A 26,093-nucleotide genomic window follows, 5' to 3' on the forward strand; every position below is an offset into this window, starting at 1 on the left:
GCTACACCCGTAGCAGACCAGGTGTACAGCCAGCGCTGCAGACAGGGAGTTGCAGCGCTGGCTGAGCTTTGTAAGCCTCAGTGTGGACACAAAGTAAGTTGCAGCGCTGTAACCCCCTCACCAGTGCTGCAACTTGCAAGTGTAGCCAAGGCCTAAGGTGCTACAAGTACTCCTCTTCTTTTTGCGGATACAGACTAACACGGCTGCTACTCTGAAACCTTTGCTTTTTTAAGAAGGGGATAGATAATAAGACAGAAAATATCATATTGCCTCTATATAAATCCATGGTACGTGTACACCTTGAATACTGTGTGCAGATCTGGTCACCCCATCCCAAAAAAGATATACTGGAAATGGAAAAGGTACAGAGATGGGCAACTAAAATGATCAGGAGTATGAAACAGGAAGAGAGATTAAAATGACTGGGAATTTTCAGCTCAGAAAAAAGACGACTAAGGGGGGATATGATAGAGGTCTATAAAATCTTGACCGGTGTGAAGAAAGTGAATAAGGAAATATTATTTAATCCTTCACATAACACAAGAACTAGCAGTCATCCAATGAAATTAATAGGTAGCAGGTTTTAAAAAAATCAAAAGGAAGTACTTCTTCACACAACATAAAGTCAACCCGTGGAATTCTTTGCCAGGGGATGCTGTGAAGACCAAAACTATAACAGGATTTAAAAAAAAAACTAGATAAATTCCTGGAGAATAGGTCCATCAGTGGCTATTAGCCAGCATGGGAAGCGATACAACACCATGCTCTGAGTGTCCCTAGCTGGTTTGCCAGAAGCTGGGAATGGGCAACAGGAGATGGATCACTTGATGATTACCTGTTCTGTTCATTCCCTCTGACGCACCTGGCCTTGACCACTGTCGGAAGACAGGATACTGGGCTCCATGCACCATTGGTCTGACCCAGCATGACCATTCTTATGTAAAAATTAATTATAATAATAGAAATGTTTAGTACAGAAACTCCCCAACATAATGACCTCTCAAGATAGCAACAACGTGAGATGAGATAACCTTGGCAAATACTGCATTTTAAAAATCTTGGGCTACTAGGAAACATATTTATATAAGTTTCCATTCCCAGTCACAAATCTAGCATTCTGGAGCAAAGTCACTAAAATATAGTCCAACAAACAACCGTTTATTTAACGTCCCTTATTTAGCCATCAGGCTGCTTTCCCGTGAGTACACTGGCCAGGTGGGGCAAGAAGGCACCTTGCTCTGTTTCTCCAGCTGCTCACGTTGTTCGCACTCTGGCCACGCGCTGTTCATTGGCCACTGTATCACTCCACCACGCTGTTGCCAATGGCCCTCGCACGCAATCTTCTTGCTGCCACCTGCCCACTTGGCTCTGTGAGTTAGGTCTCTTGAGGGTTCCACCAGCTCTTCAGATGATTTCAGCTGAGTCTCAGGGAGGAACCTCGCTGCCTAGTGCAGTCTGGGCTGTCTGTTGTTACCAAAGAGGGACTGTACCCCACAGAAAACACTGTCCCCACGCAGGACTAAGCACTTAAACCTGATTATCGTGATTTCAGCTGCAGTGGTCACTTAACAAACAAAAAGGACCTCTATGAGCCTAATCAGCTTCTGTCTTTAAAAGTGGGGGGGACAGGCCCACCTCTCTTTTGATGCCCTCACTCCAAGCACGGCTAAATACGTTTACTGCCCTTTACTCCATACAATAGAAAAAACATTTCATTCACAACCCCCCACGCCTGCATTCAAGTGATTTGTAACCCAACCGAGCCAAAATCTATCACCTTGGCAACACAGCTTGTCTTGCTTGAGATACCTAGGTAGATTAGATTGAATGTAAATACAATTGCGTCCTGAAAGCCTTTCACCCCAGCTCATATTAGCTGTCAGGGAGAGCTCAGTTAGACTTTGCTTACAAATCATCATTTGAAATTATTAGGCTGGCCAACATCACTGAAATGAATGCACTCACATTGTCATAAGAAACAACAGCTGTACAAGGAAGCTAGTCTATGTTCATACTTTTCAAATCTATTATACTTTCAGATACATGTATTTTATCATACACTGTATATGCTTTTAAAGTGTGTATTAAATGTTTCAATTTAAATTCAAATTTCCAAACAGTCACTAAATTGGCATGTTTCAGAGTAGCAGCCGTGTTAGTCTGTAGCTGCAAAAAGAACAGGAGTACTTGTGGCACCTCAGAGACTAACAAATGTATTTGAGCATAAGCTTTTGTGGGCCCACTTCATCGGATGCATAGAAAGGAACTTATAGTAAGGAGATATACATACATACAGAGAACATGAAAAGGTGGGAGTTGCCCAACCAACTCTAAGAGGCTAATTAATTAAGATGCGCTATTGTCAGCAGGAGAAAAAAAACTTTTGTAGTGATAATCAAGATGGCCCATTTAAGACAGTTCGACAAGAAGGTGTGAGGATACTTAACATGGGGCAATAGATTCAATGTGTGTAATGGCTCAGCCATTCCCAGTCTCTAAGCCTAAATTGATTGTATCTCGTTTGTATATTAATTCAAGTTCAGCAGTTTCTAGCTGGAGTCTGTTTTTGAAACTTTTCTGTTGCAAAATTGCTACCTTTAAATCTGTCACTGAATGGCCAGAGAGGTTGAAGTGTTCTCCTACTGGTTTTTGAATGTTATGATTCCTGATGACTGGTTGTGTCCATTTATTCTTTTGCGTAGACTCTCCGATTTGGCCAATGTACATGGCAGAGGGGCATTACTGGCACATGATGGCATATATCACATTGGTAGATGTGCCAGTGAATGAGCCCCTAATGGTGTAGCTGATGTGATTAGGCCCTATTATGGTGTCACTTGAATAGATATGTGGACAGAGTTGGCATCAGACTTTGTTGCAAGGATAGGTTCCTGGGTTAGTGTTTTTGTTCTGTAGTGAGTATTTGCTTCAGGTTGGGGGGCTGTTTGTAAGCGAGGACTGGTCTGTCTCCCAAGATCTGTGAGAGTGAGGGATCATCTTTCAGATAGGTTGTAGATCTTTGAGGATGCACTGGAGAGGTTTTAGTTGGGGGATGAAGGTAACGGTCAGTGGCATTCTGTCATTTTCTATGTTGGGGCTGTCTTGTAGTAGGTGACTTCTGGGTACTCTTCCGGCTCTGTCAATCTGTTTTTTCACTTCAGCAGGTGGGTATTGTAGTTTTAAGAATGCTTGATAGAGATCTTGTAGGTGTTTGTCTCTGTTTGAGGGACTGGAGCAAATGTGGTTGTATCTTAGAGCTTGGCTGTAGACAATGGACTGTGTGGTGTGTCCTGGATGGAAGCTGGAGGCATGTAGGTAAGTATCGCAGTCAGTAGGTTTCCGGTATAGGTTGATGTTTATGTGACCATCGCTTATTAGCACAGTGTGGGATTGGTCTAGGCTGAGGTTGATGGTGGGATGGAAACTATTGAAATCATGGTGGAATTCCTCAAGGGCTTCTTTTCCATGGGTCCAGATGATGAAGATGTCATCAATGTAGTGCAAGTACAGTAGGGGCGTTAGGGGATGAGAGCTAAGAAAGCATTGTTCTAAATCATCCATAAAAATGTTGGCATACTTTGGGACCATGCGGGTACCCATAGCAGTCCCACTGACTTGAAAGTATATATTGTCCACAAATGTGAAATAGTTGTTGGTGAGGACAAAGTCGCAAAGTTCAGCCACCAGGTTTGGCATGTAACTAGTTCACAAAACTGCGGGGGGTGCTGGGGAAATTCAGGGGGGATGTAGGGAAATCACTGTCTGGCTCTGACCGACCGACCCACCTGGGGACTCGGCATCGCTTATTTTGGTTGCAGGTACTTCACGGCAACCCTCCCCCCACCCAAGGCACAGCTCTGCTTCCTCACACACATCGTCCACCCCAGCACCACTCCCCCACATTACCCCCCTAAAGCGCACAACCCCACCCCCCTCCTCCTCCCCAGGGGATTGCCCCAGTGCACAGCCCTGCCTCCCTTGGGCATCATCCCTCCCAATTCACCACCTTGCCTCCCCCCGGGGATTACCTTCCCCATCGTGCTTCCCATGAGGCATCATAACCCTCCCCGCAAAAAGATTAAATATTTTCCACTGCAACAGTAACTCAGAATGATGTTAAACAGCAGCTACTAATGTTGAACATTTGAAATCAATAAGTCCAAATAACTTGTATCCAAGAGATTTAAAGGAGCTGGCCTTGGAGTCTTGGAATACTGGAGAGCTCCACAGGACTAGATCAAAGCAGTGTTTAAATGGCAAAATACAGCCTTAAAAGAGGGTAATGTCATGCCAATCAACGTGGGTTTATGGAAAATAGGTCTTGTCAAACTAATTTAATATAGTTTTTTATGAGATTACAAGACTGATAAAGGTAGTAGTGTTTAGGTAATATACTTAGACTACCGACAGGCACCACATAACTTCTTGATTCATAAATTAGAACAATACAAAATTAACATCACACATTAATAACCTGGCTAACTGATAGATCTTAAAATGCAATTCTACATGAGTAATCATTGAGTGGATGAGTTTTTAATAGGTCCCACAGGGATCAGTTCTTGGCCCTACGTTATTTAAAATCTTCATCAATGACCTGGAAAAAAAGAAAACCAATATAGATGACATTTGCAGATGAATAAAGCCTGGGATGGAGGTAAATGATGAAGAGGGCAGGTCACAGATACCAGAGTGATCTGGATCACTTGGTAAGTAGGGCACAGGCAAACACTATGCATTTCAATATAGGCTAACTGTAAGGCTGTGCAAAGCATGCAGGCCATACTTACACGATGGGGGACCCAGCTCCGGCAAGCAGTGACTGTGAAAAAGACTGGGGGGGGGGTCATCATGATGGACAATTGGTTGACCGTGAGCTCCCAGTGCAACCCTGTGGCCAAAAGGGCTGACGTGATCCTTGGATGCACAAACAGAGAACACTGAGTAGGAGTAGAAAGGTTGTATTACCCCTGTATTTGGTACTGGAGTGACTACTACTGGAATACCGTGTCCAGCTCTGCTGATCACAGTTGATAAATTGGTGTCAGTTCAGAGACTAAAACGATTAAAGGATTGGAAAACAGGCCTTCCTGGGACAGATTCAGGAGCTCGACCCGTTTACTTCACCAAAGAGAAAATGAAGGGGCTACACAATCAGTCTATAAGTGCCTATGTGGGGAACAGAAATATGATGCTAGAGGGCTCTTCAGACTAGCAAATATCTAACACCATCCAATGGCAGGGAGTTGAAGTTAACCAAATGAAAACAGGAAATAAGGTGCAAATCTTTAACAGTGAGGATACTTAACCACTGGAATGACTTACCGAGGGCTGTGGCGAACTCTCCATCACTGGACATTTTTAAATGCAGACTGGATGTTTCTCCAAAAGCTCTGCTCTAGTTCAGCCACAGCTACTGGACTGGAAAGCAGGAATTAATACAGGGAAGTGCTAGGACTGGTATCATGCAGCAAGTCAGATTAACTACAACGGGCCCTTCTGGCCTTGGACTCCATGAACCAGGGCACAGGAGGGTCACCCCCACCCCTCCCAGCAGGGCACAGCCTGCTCCCCCAGGCCCCTGCCCCCACCCCAATGGCACAGCCTTCTTGTCCCCCAAAACTCACTGTCGCTTGCCCCAGAACCAGCACATCATCCCAGCACCCAGCCTGGCTCCCTCCTCCACCCAGCGCCCACACCCCGCTTCCCTTCCTCCCTTGCCCGTCCGGACCCGCGCGCATCCGCCGGCCCGGGCGCGGCGCAGCGCAGCGCAGCGCAGCTCAGCGCGGGAGGTGCCGGGCCGGGCCGGGCCGAGGCGGGGGCGGTGCCTGCCCCCCCCAGCCCCTCTCCCAGCAGCCCTTGCAAACGCCTACAATGAAATTTGCGAAGTTTTTTCGGTTTCGGCGCCATTTTCGAGTGGATCGGAGGGAGGAGGGAGGGGGCGCGGGAGTCGCCGGCCGGGCCGGGGAGGGGCGCGGGGAGGGGAGCCCCGGGAGCAGTGGGGCAGGCAGGCAGCGACCCTCCGCAGGCCGGCGGCGAGCGGGTTAAAAACTTTCCAGGGCAAGGAAAGAAACAAAAAAACTTTCAATTTGCAAAAGGCCCCCAAATGCAGCGTCCCCCCCGCGCAGCTGGAGGAAGGGGGCTGAGGGGGCATATTTGAGTCGCATGCGTCCCGCGCCGCGGGGGAGAGGGGGGAGGAGAGAGCACAGCGGGCGTGGGGAGTAAACAAGTTCTTCGGGGGGGGCTGCTTCGGAGCCGGTGATGCAGAAAGGGGGGGATCCTTTTTAACGAAAACCAGGCGCGTGCCGTGCAAAAGCCCCATGGTGGCAAAAGGCTTAAAGTGCAACTGTCCCCTTGCACACTGCCCCGCTCACACCCAGCGCCTCCAGCCCCGGACCCCCCCTTGCACACTGCCCCGGTTACACCCGGCGCCTCCAGCCCCGGGCTCCCCCCTTGCACGCTGCCCGGCTCACACCCGGCGCCTCCAGCCTCGGGCTCCCCCCTTGCACACTGCCCCGCTCACACCCGGCGCCGCCAGCCCCGGACCCCCCCCTTGCACACTGCTCCGCTCACACCCAGCGCCCCCCTCAATTGACGACACTCGGCCTGCGATCGATGCCCTCGCTATTGTATCAGCTAATGACGCAGTTGAGAAGTGACAGGAGACACTTTGTAACCTGCCTTCCCGGGGGACACGTGTGACCCCCCCCTCAGCGAGGGGTGGGGGAGGGTCTAGGGTACAGGCCGTTACAAAGCTGCCGGCCGCCGGGAGGGGACGGGTTAAAAGACGGGACCAATTATTTCAATCCAAGCAGTTGAAAAATTGCAAAAGGGATTGGGAGTGTAATTTGGCCGCGTGTGGACACGTTCAACCCACGGCATTTTCAATTCGACTTTTGTTTTCGGAACGAGTTTATACGGAAATGTTGTTAAACTAAACGTTTTGGGGAACTCGACCTGTAACTTGTTTGTATACATGTTACTGGGGATATACATTTTAATGCAGTTTTTTTAATTATTATTTTAGAAAAGGTCCATTTTTCAAGTATATGCTTCTTGTTTTATTAAGGGAGAACGTCAGCAGTTTTTGTATTGACTTGTCAACAATACTGAAGTATTTTGTAATTAAATGACTGGATTCAGGATCAAAATCTAATTTAACTTGTACAGTTCTGCTTCTGAAAGCCTTTAACGTGCTTAAAACTGAGTTATAGTGTTTTAAAGCTATTGTATCTTGTGGGATAAACCTTGTGATTCTGTTAACGTTTGTTTTGACAGACTGGAAATGTGAAAAGTGACACTTTAATTTCTAGATCTAAGACTCCCACTCCCTCCCCAAATTCTGTTTTGAAAAAATTGATTTTCTAATAACTTCCAACGAAAAATTTAGTTTCAAAATATTATTGTATGTAATATTTTTTATTATTTGTAGAAATGTCATTGTAATTTAAAATTTTAATTTATATTTCATATCTAATTTGGTATCAGAATATATTTTTTTTAAATATTGGATTGTTTATGTTACACATGTAACTTAGTAAAAATGCCAGAATTAACATTATTTTAAACTATTAGTGGTGAAAAAGTTGATGACTAAATTCTCAGAAAAATATAAATATGTGGATGTATATAAAGTAGTAGATTATTATAATAATTTAAGACTGTCTAATTGAAAGAAGGGGGATAAACAAAAAATCCTTAAGTAGTTAACAGTTTTCTACTGACCTGTTTCATACAGGAAATATGAATATCCTGGCAAGCATGTGAACTTCTAAATTATGTTCTGGTTAGATGAGTTACTGTCGTTCTGCCTGTTTACAGTGAGGAGAGCAATGTGTCTAATTTGTGCATATTTTTTACTGCATGAAAATATCAGATAAGTAAAAGCAATATTTCAGTATATAGGAAAATAATTTTCCAAAGCTAGAACAACTACTGTGCAAAACAAGTATTTTTTTAAAAAAATGTACTGTTACATATACATACGTAGGTGTGCCAACATCTGTCTGTCTTCAGCATAATTTGAAGAAATAAAAAAAACTTCATTGTTCATCATCTTTATGAATATTTAATACCCTCAAAGAGTCCATTTTTATAGGCACCTAGTAAAACAGTGAACTGCAAATACAGTAAATGCTTACAGAATATAGGAGGGAAGCTTTAGATGGGCTTTAAGGAAACTGATCCAAATGTGAAGAATATAATTACTGCATGCTCGTTATGCTTTGAATGAATATTCATCTGACCAAAAAAAAAAAAAAAAATCACAACAAAAAATCCATAGTTTTTCTTTCTGTTCTTAACAAATAAACATTTTAGGAGTTCAGGTTCCAGAGATCCTTCCCTTATTATTTAAAACTGGATGAGATGATGGTGAAAAAATGGAACCAAGAAGCACCGTACTGTTCTTCAGTTCCGCAGTTTTGAGGAAAAACTGGATCCTGGAAGTTTTACTGACATTCTGAAGTACAGTAAGTTAGGATCTGATCTTACAGGCCTTGCAAGCACAAGTAGTCCTTTCTCACATGAATAGACTTATTTAAATAAATGAGACTATTCATGTCAGGGTTTGTAGGATCAAGCTCTTAATTTTGTAAAACTAGAAGCTTTAATATATTTTTAAAAATCAAATGATTATGCACTTTATTGTAACAGTTTGATATCCAATTTTCTGTTCCATTTCCAATACCTCCTTAAAAGAGAAGTTGAGTACTTAATCATGTAACTTTTAAAGGTAGAATATGCTAAAACTTAGGCATATTTATGTTCATATAATGCTCTTTATTTTAAGAGAAATAGTAGAAGTTAATTTGTGGTGGTGAGAGGATAGATTCAGTACTTTCAATACAAGTGGACTGGAAAATATAAAAATTTAATCTTCACCCATTTTATATATGTGTGTGTGTGTGTGTGTGTGTATGTATATATATGTATATATATATGTGTGTATATATATGTATATATATATGTGTGTATGTATATATATATATAAAAAAATTTAAAATTATTTTGTTCACTTTTATATGGGTACCTTGCTACGCAGTAAAGAGTGCTTAGTAATGATTGTTGCATGACACTTTGCATCCAGATGAGTTTCACTTGAGATGTTGGTGCAAAGGAAGACAACTTCACTATGATACATCTATTAATACAGTGAGCTGTTAATTTAATAGATAGGATTTGTAAAGAGAAATTACTAAATCCTCTGCTCAATCTCGGCAGTCTGCGAGTTGAACTGTTTAGGGAATTTAATAGTGAAAAACACGTGGTGGTTGTCAATAAAACATAGGGTATATTTCTGCCTATTAACTACATTTGTGAATATTAATATTTTATATTGTTTAAATTCCATTGCTCAAATTAAAACTGAGATGAAAATGACTGACTTACTAGCACAGTCAGCTATGAACTATTTAAGTGGGTGGGACTCACCACTTCAGTTTTGTTTCATCACCATATTCAAAATGAGTGGTATCTTATTTGTTGGATGTCTGTTTTCAGATTGCAATGAGGATGACTAGTTTTAAATATTTGTTAGAAAATAAATGACTTGTCTGCTATTCCCCCCCATGGCAAAATGTTAGAGTTTCTGCTGTGTCAAATGTCTCCTAAATAGCCAATTTGATAGCTGATCTCAATTTCTGATTCCCTTTGTTGCAGATAAGATGGACCGTATTTAATGTTCTTGTTTAATGGTAGTATATCTTTAAAATCAACATAATTAAGGGTTTTTCTTTTCATCTGGTCTGTCCAACAAATCTGCTTCTGTTGCTATTGTGTATGAAGCAAATGTATGAAGTGGTGACACTTCCTTTTTCATCATATTTTTGTGTGTTTTTTTTATGCATTAGGTTATAGAGCCCAACTCACCCTTGTAACTGCAATTTCTTCCAATATGAATTCTACACAGAGAACTCATTGCAAAGAACCTTCCTAATATTACTGTATCTAATGCCATTATGCGTATTAGTATGGATTGTGTATAATTCCTAATAAGCAAAATCCAGGCAACCAGTCTTCAGTGATCCTGGTGTTATATAAATTATAGTATAATGGTGAGGGAAGGGATAGATCTGCTCCAGCGTTGTTTAAATACTTACCTTTGTATTATGATATATTTTGGAATAAAAGCAGGAGTCCCCTCGCTCCCTCCTCCCACCCCCCCAGTTGATAGGATGAGCACACATTAAAGCCTTTAATAGTCTTTGTCTTTAGGTCTAACTGGCAAAAAACGTGATTGCTGTTTGATTAGTCAGTGCACTGCAATGTATATCACCTGTCTAAGGTACAGTCTGTTGGAACACTTTATAAACTCTACTTTGTGTTGTTTTCTAGTTCATATTGAAAAAGAAGTTAAATTGTGTCCAAAGAGAATCATATTTGCAGAACTGATGCATCATTGCGTTCAGTCAAGGTGAGTTGGAAAGGTGAACCTAATATAGCCAATAACTTTTCAAGAACCCTTAGGGCAGGGGTGGGCAAACTGCGGCCCATGGGCCACATCTAGCCGGCCAGCCATTTTAATCTGGCCCCTGAGGTCCCACTGGGGAGCAGGGTCTGGGACTTTCCCCGTTTGGGTGCTCAAGCCAGGGAGCAGGGTCAGAGGCTGCTCTGTGCTGCTCTCGGAAGCAACAGCATGTCTCCTCTCTGGCTCCTACGCACAGGGGCAGCCAGGGAGCTCCTCTCCACACACTGCCCCCGCCCCACACACTGCCCCCGCAGCTCCCATTGGCCAGGAACCACAGCCAATGGGAGCTGCAGGGGCAACATACAGCAGGGCTACCTGGCTGCGTCACCATGTAGGAGCCAGAGGGGGGATATGCTGCTGCTTCCAGGAGCTGCTTGAGGTAAGCACTGCCCGGAGCCTGCCCCCTGAGCCACCCCCCGACACCCCAACCCCCTGCCCCAATCCTGATCCCCCTCCAAATCCCTTGGTCCCAGCCCAGAGCACCCTCCTGCACCGCAAACCCCTCATCCTTAGCCTCACCCCACATCTCAGTATAATATACTATATTATACTGAGATGATTAATAGCATTATACCCATTTGAGAGAACTGTTCTGTTGGCTTGCATGAGAATATTTTCTCATATATTTATTATGTTGTACATCTCTACTGGCCTCACGTTCCACTCCCAAATAACCCTATTTACATTGTGAAAACTGACTTCCTCTTTTCTCCAAGTAAGAGTTTGGTGGTAATAGATTGGCAGTGGCTTGGAAATGTCATCTGTCTTTTTAAAAGGCAAGATCTATTTGCCCTCTTGGTTTAGAAGTTGATTTATTTTAAGGATTTGAGGAGTTCTGCACACCCAGTCCCTTGAGATCACCATTCTATAACTTGAATCTCAATCTAGAACAAGGATGGGCAAACTTTTTGGCCTGAGGGCCACATCTGGGTATGGAAATTGTATGACGGACCATGAATGCTCACAAAATTAGGGGTTGAAGTGCAGGAAGGGGTGAGGGCTCTGGGATGGGGCCAGAATGAGCAGTTCAGGGTGTGTGAGGGGGCTCCGGGCTGTGACAAGGGGTTCGGACAGCGGGAGGAGATCAGGGCAGGGGGTTGGGCTGTGGGAGGGGGCCAGTGGTGCAGGCTTCGGGCAGCGCCTACCTCAAGCACCTCCTGGAAGCAGCAGCATGTTCCCTCTCCAGCTCCTATGTGGAGTCGCGGCCAGGTGTTTCTGCATGTTGCAGTGTTTGCAAGTGCTGCCCCTGCAGCTTCTATTGGCTGTGGTTCCCAGCCAATGGGAGCTGCGGAGGCAGTGCTTGGCCCAAGGGCAGCGTGTGATGCCCCCGGCTTCCCCTATGTGTAAGAGCCAGAGGGGGGACATGCCACTGCTTCCAGGAGCCATGTGGAATAGTGCAAGGTACGGACCCCGCTCCCTGGCAGGAGCTGGATGGCCAGATGTGGCCTCTGGGCTGTAGTTTGCCCACCCCGATCTAGAATCAAAATTGAGTTCTAGAACCTAGGGCTTGTTTATTTTTGCTTATTAAACAAAACCACTTACCCTTTTGGATATTGTTTTATTTCCTCGCTTAAACAGACTAAGCAGATACAGTCAAGCAAGATATTGTTAGAGAAACAGTACAAAAAAGGGTTAAGTAGCATTCACCCTTTTAGAATTGAATACTTAGAATATCAGTATTAAAGTGAGAAGGCAAAATAGGTCTGTTAGCAAAATAGCAGTAGTGTAAATTTGCATAAATTAGAGCTTTTGAATTCCCATTTTAAAGTTCTGTTTAAATGGGGCGGGGGGGGATTACATGGACCCCAAAAATGTTTTCAGAGTGCTTAGCACAGGTGATAGCATACTGTTGTAGGAGACATCTCAATGCCATACTTCTAACACTGTTCCTATTTTTTTCATGACGACAAGCCCTAAGAAGACGAGTTGGAGGAACATACCTGTTAGTACTGCTCCTAACTGATTTATCACATATCTGCATTTCTTTTTGACATTTTCACAGTTATGTCAAGCCATATGTACTGGTGCTTACGCTAACTTGTAATTACATCTTAAGGTTGTACACAGTGAAGTCAGGGACCCCACAAAAAAAACCTACTTAACGTTCCTCTTCTCCCTCCCTTGCCTCTTCCAAGTTTGTTGTTCCCTATCTGCCTAGGCAGGGAATGTTCTGAAAAATTTCAAGACAGCTGTGATCATTTCTCATTGCTGACTTCATTCAGATTTGAAAGGTAAGATCTGAGCTGCATGGACCCTAAAAAACAAACAGAAAAAGAGAATTATTTGCTTCAAATTATGTCCTGAAACTGAGTCTGAGGAATCTGGATCATTTAAATGGAAATAATTCAGGGAAATGGCAAACACTTGAGCACTATAGCTATTTCTTACACAGCTATCACTGCTTGTAAGATGTCCCTAGCATCAGGGGTGGCCCCAGGCACCAGCATGCCAAGTGTGTGCCTGGGGCAGCAAGCCATAGGGGGCACTCTGCTGATCCCGCAAGGGCGGCAGGCAGGTTGCCTTCGGTGGTATGCCTGCAGAGAGTCTGCTGGTCCCGTGGCTTTGGCAGACCTCCCGCAGGTGTGCCACCGAATCCGTGGGATTGGGGACCTCCCGCAGGCAAGCTGCCGAAGGCAACCTGCCTGCCGTGCTTGGGGCGGCAGAATACCTAGAGTCTCCCCTGCCTAGCACTGCAGTGCACACACAAAAAAAGCTGTAGACTATTCAGATTTCCCAATAGTCTATTTCAGGGGTAGGCAACCTGTGGCATGGGTGCCAAAGGCGGCATGCAAGCTGATTTTCAGTGGCACTCATGCTGTCTGGGTCCTGGCCACAGGTCCGGGGGGCTCTGCATTTTAATTTAATTTTAAATGAAGCTTCTTAAACGTTTTAAAAACCTTGTTTACTTTACACACAATAGTTTAGTTATATATTATAGACTTATAGAAAGAGACCTTCTAAAAACATTAAAATGTATTACTGGCACGCAAAACCTTAAATCAGAGTGAATAAATGAAGACTAGGCACAGCACTTCTGAAAGGTTGCTGACCCCTCACCTATTTGAAAGGGCCAGAAAAGTAGTGGGGGGGGGAGGGGGGGAGGGAGAAGAGAGAGAGCAGGAGTTCTAGTTGGTCTGAAAATGAAGCTAACTGCAACAAGTCTACTGTGTATTTTGGGCAAATTATTGCAGTCATGATACTCTTGTGTAACTACTTGCTCTCTTTTTTTTTTAGTTGCAGACTTTGTGGTAGAACAGGATTGAAGAACATTTAACCTTTTGTAATAAGTGAATGTCAAAAATGTCTTCATTGGATTGTATTGCACTCTTCAATACCTTTTATCATGTTAAAAATAGTCAAAATACCATTTGGAATTTCAGCATTGTTGGGCTTTGAGGAGATGTAGCAGCACATCATGGTTTGTAGGGACAAGGAGATACAGACCATTCTGGGCTGCCTCATTACCTCAAGGATAGACAAGAAAGGGAGCTTCTGGGTGTCAGCTGTGGAAGCTGCCACATTCTCATATATCTCTTAGATCAGTTGAACAGGTATGTTTAGATACGTTTTTGTAGTGCTTTTAATATGTATGCTTTCTTTCCAGCCTGCAAAGATAGAGTATTGGTTTTATGTCTTTGGTGAATTTGCCTAAAACGGCCCAGGGATTTGCAGTATTCTAACCTGTTGACCTGATCACAGGCCATGTGATTGTTCAATATTTTATCACCTTCCAATATCAGCAATAGCTTCATCTTAATACACTAAGTCATCTTTAATGTTGTCTTCATAGTTGGCTTATACCAGTTGCACGTTGCTTGAAGTAATTCTGCTTCCTGTTTTGTTCAACATTCTTTCCTCTGTTTAAGACCAATAACAAATTATAGGTAGTATGACAACCAGCAGGGATTGTAAAAGGGTTCTGGAAGTGACGGAGACCTCTTTACAATGGAAGCATGTCAGCAGTGCTCTAGCAGCACGTAAATACTGGAGTTTAGGATTGCCTAGCTGCTCTCCAGTATTGCATTGCTGCTTCAGTGAGGCTGGATGGGTCGTGCCCACAGCAGGAACCAGTGCTGTCACTACCAGCCTGTGGTGCCTACGGCAACAAAACAATGTTATCGCACTGTTAAATTCGGGGAGATGCTGCATGATCAGATTTTTAAGAGGGGTATTAAGAGGTTTCCTAGTCTGTAGATCTGACATAAGAACATATTAATATAAAAGTGGGAAAAACCGTTTGTGAGCTGCGTATTATTAAGGGGGTGGTGGTGTGGGAGACAGAAGCAAGAGGTGTTAGAAGGATGGATAGGGAGAGATCTGCTAGCCAAGCTCTTTTCTCCCTAACCTTGCCCATACGTTCACTTCACTGTCTGAATTGTGGGTAGCTGAATTCAGTTTATTAACAGCAGCCCCCAGATTCAGAATGTGCTCCAGCCTCCACTGGGGCAATCGAATAAGAACACAAGGTGGGCAGGCCAGGGGCTGGCTGCGTGAGCGCAGAAAGAGGCTTGTGATGGCCAGGGCCAGCTGCTGAGGCTGGCTCATGACTTGCTGAGGGTGGGCAGAGCTATGGGTGCTTGTCTGGCTGAGCTGTTCCTTGAGGTGGGAGGCTGGTGGGTCAGCCGAGACCCACCTCTTGGCAAATGGGGGCTTGGCTAAGAATAAAAGCACTAGCCAGGACCCTGGACTGGCCTCCCTCTTCCTTGGAGGTGCTGCTGGAGGGTAGGCTGGGCAAACTGGGCCCTACCCCTGTGGGAGTATAGAGCCTGTGCTCTGGGGTGGCTCACCAGAGGCTTGTGTAGCCACCACCCTCTGTGAGGTGGGGAGCTGAGCCCCAGAGCTGTGCTAAGGGTGGAATAAAGGCGCCAGCCAGCTGCCTATGGGCTCAGTTTGTTCCAGCAAGGGGCTGGGACTTGCCCCAGGCTCCAAAGCACCTGTGGGGCAGATGCTGTCTGTGGTTCCTGGCCAGCCTCTGGCTCAGTGTCCTGGGCGGCTGGGGAAAGTATCTGGGAAAACGGGGCTGCGAACTCCCCCGGAGCCGCCGGGCCTCAGCAAGCTGCTATGGCCACGTGCCCCGACCTGAGGGGGTGGCTGCTGCGCCCCCACCCGGCCTCCCTGTAATAGCAGCGCCGCCGGTCGCTCAGAGGGGCCCTGCAGCGCAGCCCGAAGCCGCCAGGGGGCCCCGAGGGCGGGCGAGCGAGCACGTGCCCCCGGGATCCCAGCCCGGCCTCCCCAGAGCTGCCGGCTGCACCGCCGCTGGCTGAGTGCCCGGGGGGTCTAGCCTGCTCCGTCCATTCGCCGTCGCCGGGGGAGGAGGGGCGGCGCTGCTCCCTTCGGGGGCTCTCGCCCAAAGCCTGGCCCCCGCTCCCGCAGAAGCAGGAGCCCGACCCCGGCAAAAGCTCCGGTCGGGGCGCCCCGCGCTGCAGTCGGGGTTTGGGCGGCTGGGCAGAGCCCACTGCCCCGGTTTGAGTTGGCCCCGACCCAGCCTCTGACCCCGCCTCCCCGCGGCATGGGGGAAACGCAGCGGGGCCGCGGAGCCACCCCGCGCTTGCAGCAGAGATGCGGGCGCGGCTCGGCTCCGCTTTCCGCCCGTTCACACCCGCCACGTGCTCGCTGCTGCCTCGCTTCGGCGCCCACAGCCGGCGAGGGGGGTCCCCGGAGTCTCTGCGGGCGCCCGGGGCTCGAACCCGACCCGACCCTCCTGCGGGAGAGGCGCCGCCCTCACCCCGGGCCCTGCCGTGGGGGACACCGCGAGGGACGTGACAGCCCAGCCCCGACAGCAGAGGCGTCGGGCAGGCTCCTGTCCCGGGCGCGCCCCTGGCAACGTGTAACGCGGGAAATCCTGAACCCAGCGCCCGGGGACTCGCTCCTTGCCCTGAAAGGCTCCGACCCGGCTCCTGGCTACACCGCTCCGAGTGCAGCGCCGAAGGGGGCTCTCGCCTCGCTTCTCCAGCCCCGCGGGGAGCGGCCGGTACTGGGTGCCGCTCCTCGGGGCGCCCCGGGCAGCAGCTGCCCAGCCTGGCTGCAGCCTCCGGAGCTCCGATGGGCGCGGGCTGTTTCCAGAGGAAGAAGGTGGAGAGCAGAGCAGCAGGGGCCGGCGCTTCTCAGTGAGGTGTGGGCGGGGGAAGCCGGGAAGTTTCTGCTCTCAGAGGAGGCGGGAAGCCAGGGGGAGCCGAGGGTTTGGGTGAGCAGCGCATCCGAAAGAAAAGGCGGGAACCTCCTCCCAAGTGTAATCCCTCCATAGCGGCCGGGGTGCTCAGTGCCGCTGAAAAGCGGGGCACCTCTGAGGGACCCGGATTTCACAATTTGGCCAAAGTGTCCAGTCCTGAGCGCCTGCCTGGCAAACTCCTATTGAAATCAATAGACACGCTCTACTGCCGGTGATAAGGCAAGAGTAGAGAATAACTCAGCTTGGGTTTCAGGTGCCAGGTAATATTTGCTGGGCTGGTAGAAAAATATCGTTTTTCACAGGGAGTATATCAGATCTTGAGCCTGATCCTGCAACCTGCCTTCTCAAGCCCTGTTTTTGTAGCTATTTTTTGAAGCACACCAGCTACTCACCTTTCAGGAGCAACTTGTGGCACTTTCACCTTCAAGCTACCACTACCTTGCCCAGCACCTCTCAACCCTCCATGTTCCTAGGCTTCCCATCTGGCATGGTGCTTTTACCTGTAGCCAGCAGGGCAGCATCTGAGCACTTCCCAGGAGTGCATTAAGCAATCTGAGTAGCACCTGTTACTGGTGGTTCTTTCCCATCCTGCCTGGTGGCAAGTGGTTGGTCACAAGAGGAGCTGGTCCCCTTGGTGGTTTGTGGCTCTGAGAAGGGATCTCCCCTTGCTAGGGTGGGGAAAATCACAGCTAGCTCTTTAACCTCCAGGCTGGTGTCAGCAGGCAGATACCAGTGAGAAGTTTCTGCAGCTACAGTCCCATCGCCCACTTGTTCTCACCTACATCATTCATTGATCAGACAAATGTTCCCCGCCTCTTTGCTGCAGCGTGGGTACATCATTCCAGCAGAGCAGCTTTGCCATTCTAACTGCTCACAATTCAGCCATTTCTTTCTCAGGCCTTAAAATGGGTTGGCTAAGTTCTAGCTTTGCATATTAACATGAGAAAGAGAACAGGGATTTTCTAAACCTCCTGCAGCTTCCAACAAACACACACATGACAGTTTTGTAACTTCTCTTTGTTTTTTCCTTTAGTCATTTCTGAAGAAACCTAGTCCCATACTAATCATGAAAGTCAAGGTAAGCAATGCAGTGAGTTCCATAAGTGAAATTGCTAGGGCTGTTGAATATGCAGAAGATGGCTTAACTGGGTCATACTTTCTTGATGCGTACCACAGTAGCACCCAGAGGCCACCATCAGGATTGGGGCTTCATTGTAGTTGATATTGTACTGACATACAAAAGAAAGAAAGCCCCTGCCCTGAAGAGCTTACACGGTCTAATCTTTCCTTCTCGATTTAGATGTTATCCACAATTTACATTTGAGTCCCTCTGCAGAATACATCCTTGCTGCTGCAGGGAGCAGTTACATCCCTTCAGCCAGCCAAAGAACCCATTCCTCCAAATGATTCCTATTTATATTCAGTACACAGGAACGCAGAGCCTGCAGTATAGCTGAGAGCTAGCTGGTGATGTTACCCCCTCAAAGGAAATGGTGATTAGCTCAGGGTCCTCCGTTGTGGGAGGGTAGCTGGCTCACAGTCTAAGGGGGTTGTTGGATCTCCAAATCCTACGCACCGACTAGCATTTTCTGGAGCTGCTCTTTAATCACCTGCATCTGGAAAGGAGGTTGCAGCTTTTTCCTTCAGATGCAGCCCTCAGATGCACCAGAGCCCCACCTGCTGCTTGTCCAGGAAGGGAGGGTAGGGAAAGTAAGCAGGGGAGGGGGCAGAACAGAGACGGTTGGCGCCACAGTCTGGGTGCTGGGGCCCCTTCTAAGTATGGGCCTGGCGCCACTGTAAACCCGGTACTGGGTCAGGTGAAAGGCCCCGAGGTTTGGGTAAAGTAAACATCTGTGGTCTTGTGAGATCAGATCCGCGTGGGGCAGGAGTGGCAGCAGGGGCTCTACTGCCAAGTCTAGTAGCTTGCAGAACCAGTGCAGGCGGCATGGAATAGTTAACTTTCATGTGTCCAGCGGTTCTGAATGTACTGCTGATATTCCACTCCTGGAGAATAGCTCTGGAAAGTAAGAGATAAATAGAATTTTCAAAGGCATAAAGGGCAGGTAAGCACCCATCTCCCATTTTTTTTTAATCAGTTTTAAACCCATTTAATGTGTGCCATGTTCATTTTATATCATTTTAGTTTTTTAATCCAAATATCATGTGGTACTAAGTCAAAACACTTACAGAAGTCGCAATATATTATTTCAACACTATTACCTTTATCAACCAAACTTCTAATCTCATCAAAAAAAAAAAAGTTAGTTTGCCAGGATCTATTTTCCGTATACCCATATTGATTTAATTAAATTAACCTCCTTTAGTACTTTATTAATTGCGTCCCATATCAGTCACTCCATTATCTTTTCCAGGATCAATGTCAAGCTGACAGCCCTATAATTACCAAATCATCCCAATTACCTTTTTTTAAAATATATATATATATATATATATATATATGGTACTTCCACCACCAAGTACCATACCCACTCTAGTATGTTAGAAGATGCCAATAGAGCCCTCATCACAATCCCTACTACCACCATAACTCAAACCAATGAACTGGTATACGCTACAGCCTCTGTAATCCTGGAGATGCTTGGCTACACGATCAAGAAGAAAAACAGTATGTACCCACCTGGAAAATAGGTTGGAGGATAGATCAAGGCACTCGGAGAGAAGTTAGTCAGCTGGTGGAACTACAGAAGGGTGTAGAGATAAAGGAATAACGACTTGGCTACTAGAAAAATACAAGGGCTGACTATCCTGAAGCCGCTAGAGACGCTCCAACAAAAGGCTTCACAGCACTGGCTACCGAGGCTAAGAATACACTAGAGAGAGGGCCAAAAAGTAAATGCCCTGTTCCCAAGGAACCATCCAGGTGTACTCCCAACTGCAGTGGCCACAACACAATAACAGCAGCGCCACAGCACAGAAACAGAAACAGTACTGGAAGAACATATGGGAGAAGAGAGACTCATAGCACTAGTGCAAAGTGGCTGCAGGACTGAAACAGAGCACAGCATCTCCCAGAACAGAAACCAGTCACACATCACAGTAGAAGACATCCAGCAGCGGCAAAACATGAAGAGCGGGACAGCACCCTGGATCAGACATGATCCACACCGTACTGGCTAAAGAAATTAACAGCAGTGCAGAACGCCTAGAAGCCAGATGAACCACCTGCTAGCAGCAGGCTCCACCCAAACTGGCTAACACAAGGAAGGACAGTGCTGATCATGAAAGACCCTGCAAGGACAGAACCAGCCAACTACCGGCCCAATAACCTGCCTCCCCACAACATGGAAAGTCCTATCAGGCTATCAAGCTGCAAGCTAAAGGAACCACATGGGCCAGTACATGAGGCACAGCTCAGAAGGGCATTGGGAACACCACCAGAGGCTAGCAAAACAACCAGTTGCTCATGAGATAATGAGTTCGCCCAAGACTCTAAGTCTAGACAGACAAATCTGACACAGCCTGGAATTGACATAGGAAGCCTATGACTCATGCGCACACGTGGGATCTGTGAATGTCTTGGCGCTATACAAAGTCAACAGGACACTAAGGACCTTCCTCAAAATCAATGGACTCTGGAAGACAACACTAGAAGTCAACTCAGGCAGCTGCAGCAAGTGGCCCATCAGTGCGCATATACCAAGAGTGATGCACCTGTCCCCGCTGCTGTTCTGCAGAGGCTTAAACCACGCCTCAGCCAGATAATCACAAGGACTGGAATACGGGTAAAAGGCAGATGAAACTACCATCAGCCACCTCCTCTACATGGATGACATCATGGAGCTGTATGCTAGAATGAACGAGACCATCGACTCGCTAATCCACCTGACGCGGATCTACAGTGAGGATATCGGGAATGTCATTCGGCACTGGAGAAGTGTGGCGGATGGTAGTGAAGAGGGAAGGTAGTCAAGACTGAGGGGTGAACTACCAGCGGCAACATAGCAGACATCAGACAGCTACAAAGTACCTTGGCATCCCGCAGTCACATGGAAACACGACCTGAGGAAGCAAGGAAGACAGGCAAACATCCAAGTATCACCAAAGGAAGAACAGGTCCTGAAAGAAGCCAGCTCAGTGGAAGAACAAGATCCACGCCAATCCAAACGGATACGCCCCTGCCGGTCATCAGCTACCCTGCGGTATGTGAGTGGCAAGGAGGACATGAGGCTGCCGATGTGAAAACCCGGAAGCTCCTCACAATGCACGGAGGTTTCCACCCAGTCCACCCAGAGACTGTATACAGCCGGAAGAAGGCGGGGGCGGGGACTTGGTGAGCGTACAAGCCATCTATCCTGGTGAAACACCGGACATCCAGGAGTTACATAGTAGATGCCCCCAAAGATGAGCTGCTGGAGAATGCTGAGGCAGCAGCAGACATGGGAGGAAGACGCAAGCAGAAGAGTGCCCATGGCAAGACTAAGACCACTTCAATGGGATGTACCATCGACAGATAGCTGAGGTGGCCTGACATGGGGAATCCTACCATGGCGGAAAAAGGCTGGAACTAAAAGACCAGCACTGAGGCACTGATCATAAGCACAAGGAAACAGGCCACTGAGGCACCTAGATCCATTGAACGCAGGGGTCTAAACCACACCTAGAGAGGACCCAAGGTGGCAGCTGTGCAGAGGAGGCCTCAGAGACAGTCAACACATAGTGGCAGGATGTAAAGATCAGAGCAGGACAGCAATACACGAACGGCACAAACCAAGTGGCTGCATTGTGTACAGAACATCTGCACAGCGTATGGGCTAGACCCCTCCAAACCAAGATGGGAGATTCCGCAGAAGGTTTGTGGAAAAGCAGGGCTAAAGATTCTGTGGACTATCGATCCAGATGCCGGACAGGCAGGTACTGGCCAATCAACCGACATCGTGGTAATAGACAAGGAGCAGAAGAACAGCGGTGGTGGATAGATATACGCAGTGCCAGTGACGCAATCATCATGAAGAAGGAATGTAGAACTGGAAAGTACCAGGCCTGAAGAGGAACTAGAGAGGATGTGGGAGGAAGTGAACCCAAAGTGGTCCGCAGGGGGTAGGAGTCCTCGGGGCTGAGTCCTAAGCTGGGTGAGTGGTCCAAAACCAGATCCCAGGAAACAACATCAGAGCTCTCTGTCCAGAAGAGTGCAGTGCTAGGACAGATAAGATACTGTCGCAAAACCTCAAACTCCAGGCCTCTGTAGAGGACGCCGAGGTGGAGGAAGGACACATACCCCGCATAGGGTGAGGGGAAGATTTTTTTTTTTTTTTTTTTTTATATATATATATTGCAATAGCAGGAAATTGATTAGGTAAGGTATACTCAGATGATCCCAGCAGGCAAACCACATCACTTGCTTCTGGGGAAAGCAGGACAAAAGAAAGTCCCTGCCCATCTGACCCATGGGAAAATTCCTTCCCAACTTCAAATAGGGGAGTAAGTCTGACCCTAAGCATGTGAGCAAGACACACAGCCAGGCATCTAGAAAGAATCTTTTATGCTACCTTAGACCACTGGTCCACCCTGAATGATGTCCCAGTTCTAGCTGTAGCCAATCTAGCCAGCTGTACATCAGGGGAAATAATTCCTGCCTGACCACTGCAGGCAACCCGCTGAAGTCCTGAAGCATGAGGTTTAATTATATAGAGCTGCAAGTGTTATGAGCATCGTGAGCAAACAATTCTGAAGTGTAGCAACGTAGCTTCCATATCCATCTCCCATTAGAAGGCAGTGGGATCTAGCCATCTTACCCTTCTGTGACTTTTGAAAATTCCCTTTCAATCTACGATTGGGGCAAAGCTGTGATATTAATGTACCCCTATAATGATGTTTGATTATTAATCAGAAACTGAGAGCTGCTGTAATATAATCAGTACGTGCAAGGCTTTCATATGAAAGCAACAGCTTGATTCTTCTGCATAACATCCACCTCTCAGGGCACAGTTGCAGGTGAGGTAGTTAAGTGCTTGTGAGAGTCTAAATATTGTATGTTCTGTAGAATAAAGTTGAAAAATGCAAGTAGTTCAAACTGGAAGACCACAATTACTAGACACTTTAGCAATTAAAATTCAACATTTCAAACACTGGGTGAAAGCTATGTTGATAACTTTAGAATCCAGTTTCAAAGGCAGAAAATGGGCTAGGAGCCATGGCAGGTACCATTATGGTAAGAGATCTGTAAGTTTTGTAGAGCTGTTGGCAGTAGGTGAATCATGCCATAAAGATAAAGGGGTTGAATCTTTCTCACAGTGCACATGGGAGACGTCAACAGGATTACTTGCATGAAGTAAGCAGTCTTTGGTCCAGGCTGTTGTAATCTTTAGATGTATTTCCTTACTAAGATCTGTGGTTAAAGGGAAGTAGCTTATTCTCTACATACGTCTGACTGACAGAAATATCGCAATAGTACATTCATTATTTAAAAGCTTTAGTTTAAAGCTTGTAAATTACCACCCTAAAACACTTTTCAAATATTTGGCATAGCATTAATAAATCAAGTTAAATAATGGATAAATAGAAACCTTCATAATAGTAAGGGGGAATGTAATCCCCTGCTTTACGCACACACACACTCTCCAAGTATAATTTAGATTAACTCTTTCACGTTACATTGCTAATCTCAGTACTATTGAGTGCAAACTTTGTTAATGCCACAAAGCCGTAAGTATTGCTTATAATATGAAAGAGAATCAAAATAAATGCACACAGTTGGGACCTGATTTTAAAGAGGCCTCACCTGACAATTTTACATGCAGAGTTTTGTGCTCAAAATTAGTTATAGGTACAAATTGTAGTATTGGGACATCTAGCTACCTGATTGCAAGAGCAAATCAGGCAGGTATGTACAGTCTTTAATTTGCAAATAAGAAACTTCTGGAAAATCAGGTCCTTAATCGCTGTGAAAAACTTATTTCCCTGCTAGTCATTTCACTTGAACATAGCAAACAATCAGAACTGACCATTTTAAAGTGGAATTTGTCAGAAAAGTGATTACGTAATTCGGAATTTCCATATTTCTTCACTCCATCAGATTTGTTTGGTTTTCAAGTCAAAGGATGTTTTGAATTAGCACTCCTACCTATTGAGTCTGGATTTCTTAAATAATCACCATTGATAAAGCAGGGAGAGATAGCTCAGTGGTTTGCTAAACCCAGGGTTGTGAGTTCAATCCTTGAGGGGGCCATTTGGGGATCTGGGGCAAAAATCTGTCTGGGGACTGATCTGGCTTTGAGCAGCAGATTGGACTAGCTGAGGTCCCTTGTAAGCCTGATATTCTATGATTCTGCAATCAGAAGTTGACAATTTTGTTCAAGATATAGGAAGCAAAATCCACTTTAGTCTTCCACAGCTGTAGTTGTTTCACATTATTAACTCAAGCAACAAATTTATCAGTACAGTAAGCAACTGTGACAAACACAGGGAATAGTGTGGTGTCACTTTTCTGACCATGACCAAACTTTAACTGGTAAACTGAAGCTTTACATTTTAGGGTTACACACATTGAGTCTAAAAGTTACAAAATATAAGGGTCTTGTTAGGTCACTGAATCCACTTGCTGCAAACAATCAATGTAGTGTGCTCACAGGGGATATTACAGGTTTAAAGTGATATTACACTTGTGCTGATCAAAAAGGATAAGAAGCTGCAAGAACTCTGAACAAGCAGGTAATTTTAGTGGATAAATCAAGCCAACAGGAAATGCCGTACCATAGTTAGTACAATACAGCCCCTCATAAAAACCAGTTTAATGGAACAGATTTACCCAATTAATATGAACATCTCTAAAAGACTAGTGCATAATCAAGTGGACCCATGATTTGTCATGAGCCACTGCTCCATTGTTTCAGAAATTAGATGTCAGATAGGTATTGTCGGACCGGTGATGTGAGCCCGACATGAGCGCAGCAAATCAGGAGAACTGTTAGCGCAAGATAGCTCCCTGATTGGTATTTATATACTTGTAACTTCACCATGAACTAAGCACTGTACAAACACATAGGACTATATGTAGTACCTGCTTCAAAGAACTGAGGGTATTTCTAAGCATAAGAATATTTGTGCAGTCACAGCAAGGAGAACGTAAGGATGTTTCTGTGCCTTTGGTCTATTGAAAGGGATGGACTGGGAGGGGGGCATGGGGCTCCATGCACTGCCCCTGACCTGAGCACTGCTTCTGCACTCCTATTGGCCAGTTCCCAGCCAATGGGAACTGGGGGGGAGGAGGGGTGCCTGCAGACAAGAATCATGTGGAGTCATGTGGTCCGCAGTGCACCCTGGCTGAGCCACCAGAGGTAAGTCTGTGTCCGCATCTCAATCCCCTGCCCCAGACCTGACCCGTCAACCCAGAGCCCCTCCTGCACCCAACACCTCATCCCCAGCCCAGAGCCCTGACACCATCCTGCACCTCAAACCCCAGCCCTGAGCACCCCTCAATCCAGAACCCCTTCCTGCACCCCAAACCCCTCATCCCTGGCCCCACCCCAGAGCCTGCACCCGCAGCCCAGAGCCACCTCCCACACCCTGAACCCCTTATTCCCAGTCCCACCCCACAGCCCTCACCCCCACACCCCAACCCTTTGCTCTAGCCTTGAGCCCCACCCAAACCCTTCATCTCCAGCTCCATGGGGTCACGGGCATCAACAATTTTCTTCAACTGGGTCCCCAGAAAAAATGTTTGAAAACCACTGCTCTAAAACATAACCCTTCCTTCTACAAAACATTAGCAAATTGGCCTCAGGTCAGTATTCCAACAGTCTGCTTGACAGCAACTCCTCCAGTCCAATAACAATGACTCGTTTTTTAAAAGGTTAAACCAGGGGTCGGCAACCTTTCAGAAGTGATGTGCCGAGTCTTCATTCACTCTAATTTAAGGTTTTGCGTGCCAGTAATACATTTTAACATTTTTAGAAGGTCTCTTTTTATGTGTCTATAATATATAACTAAACTATTGTTGTATGTAAAGTGAATAAGGTTTTTTAAATGTTTAAGAAGCTTCATTTAAAATTAAAAGGCAGAGCCCCCCCAAACCGGTGGCCAGGATCCGGGCAGCATGAGTGCCACTGAAAATCAGCTCGTGTGCCGCCTTCGGCACCCGTGCCATAGATTGCCTACCCCTGGGTTAAGCCAATAAAATAGCATGGGAGTTGATCCAGCATCATGTTTATGAAGAGCTGATGGTCACAATGTGCTGCTCCAGACTGATCTTATATAAGAAAATGTGTTGCCACAGGGATCTTTGGTTTTATATTTATTTTTTTTTCAATACTTGTCTTTGATTTTAATGAGTGTATGTGCATTAATCAGGTGAAACAGTCCCAATACAGGTCTACAAAAAATAGGTAAGTCTGATGCTATGGAAACATCAAAGTTGTGTGATTTTATGGCTGTGGAATAAGATTCTTTAATGTGTCTTAATGATCAGTTTATAAAGTTGCAACCTTGAGGTACTTTATG

At 46.2% G+C, this 26,093-nt stretch overlaps 2 long non-coding RNA genes across 3 annotated transcripts in view; one reads left to right on the forward strand and one right to left on the reverse strand.

Annotated features, from left to right (window-relative positions):
• The window catches only part of LOC142047213 (uncharacterized), a 22,246-nt gene extending 16,591 nt beyond the window's left edge, over positions 1 to 5,655 (reverse strand). The window contains exons 1-2 of the long non-coding RNA XR_012656421.1: positions 5,326 to 5,655; positions 4,791 to 4,917 (exon numbers count right to left, since the gene is read on the reverse strand). This is a non-coding gene — a long non-coding RNA (uncharacterized LOC142047213). The remainder of the gene's footprint in view (positions 1 to 4,790; positions 4,918 to 5,325) is intronic.
• An 830-nt stretch (positions 5,656 to 6,485) lies between these two features.
• On the forward strand, positions 6,486 to 14,706 carry LOC116820573 (uncharacterized). Of its 2 annotated transcripts, XR_004372653.2 has the most exons (4): positions 6,486 to 8,471; positions 10,336 to 10,414; positions 12,380 to 12,699; positions 13,703 to 14,706. It is a non-coding gene; the product is annotated as an uncharacterized LOC116820573 (long non-coding RNA). The 2 variants fall into 2 exon arrangements; XR_004372652.2 differs by lacking the exon at positions 13,703 to 14,706 and having other exon boundaries at positions 6,501 to 8,471; positions 12,380 to 13,645.
• Positions 14,707 to 26,093: the final 11,387 nt, after the last annotated feature.

The sequence above is a fragment of the Chelonoidis abingdonii genome, chromosome 8 (genome assembly GCF_003597395.2).
Source record: "Chelonoidis abingdonii isolate Lonesome George chromosome 8, CheloAbing_2.0, whole genome shotgun sequence".
Lineage (NCBI taxonomy): Eukaryota > Metazoa > Chordata > Testudines > Testudinidae > Chelonoidis > Chelonoidis abingdonii.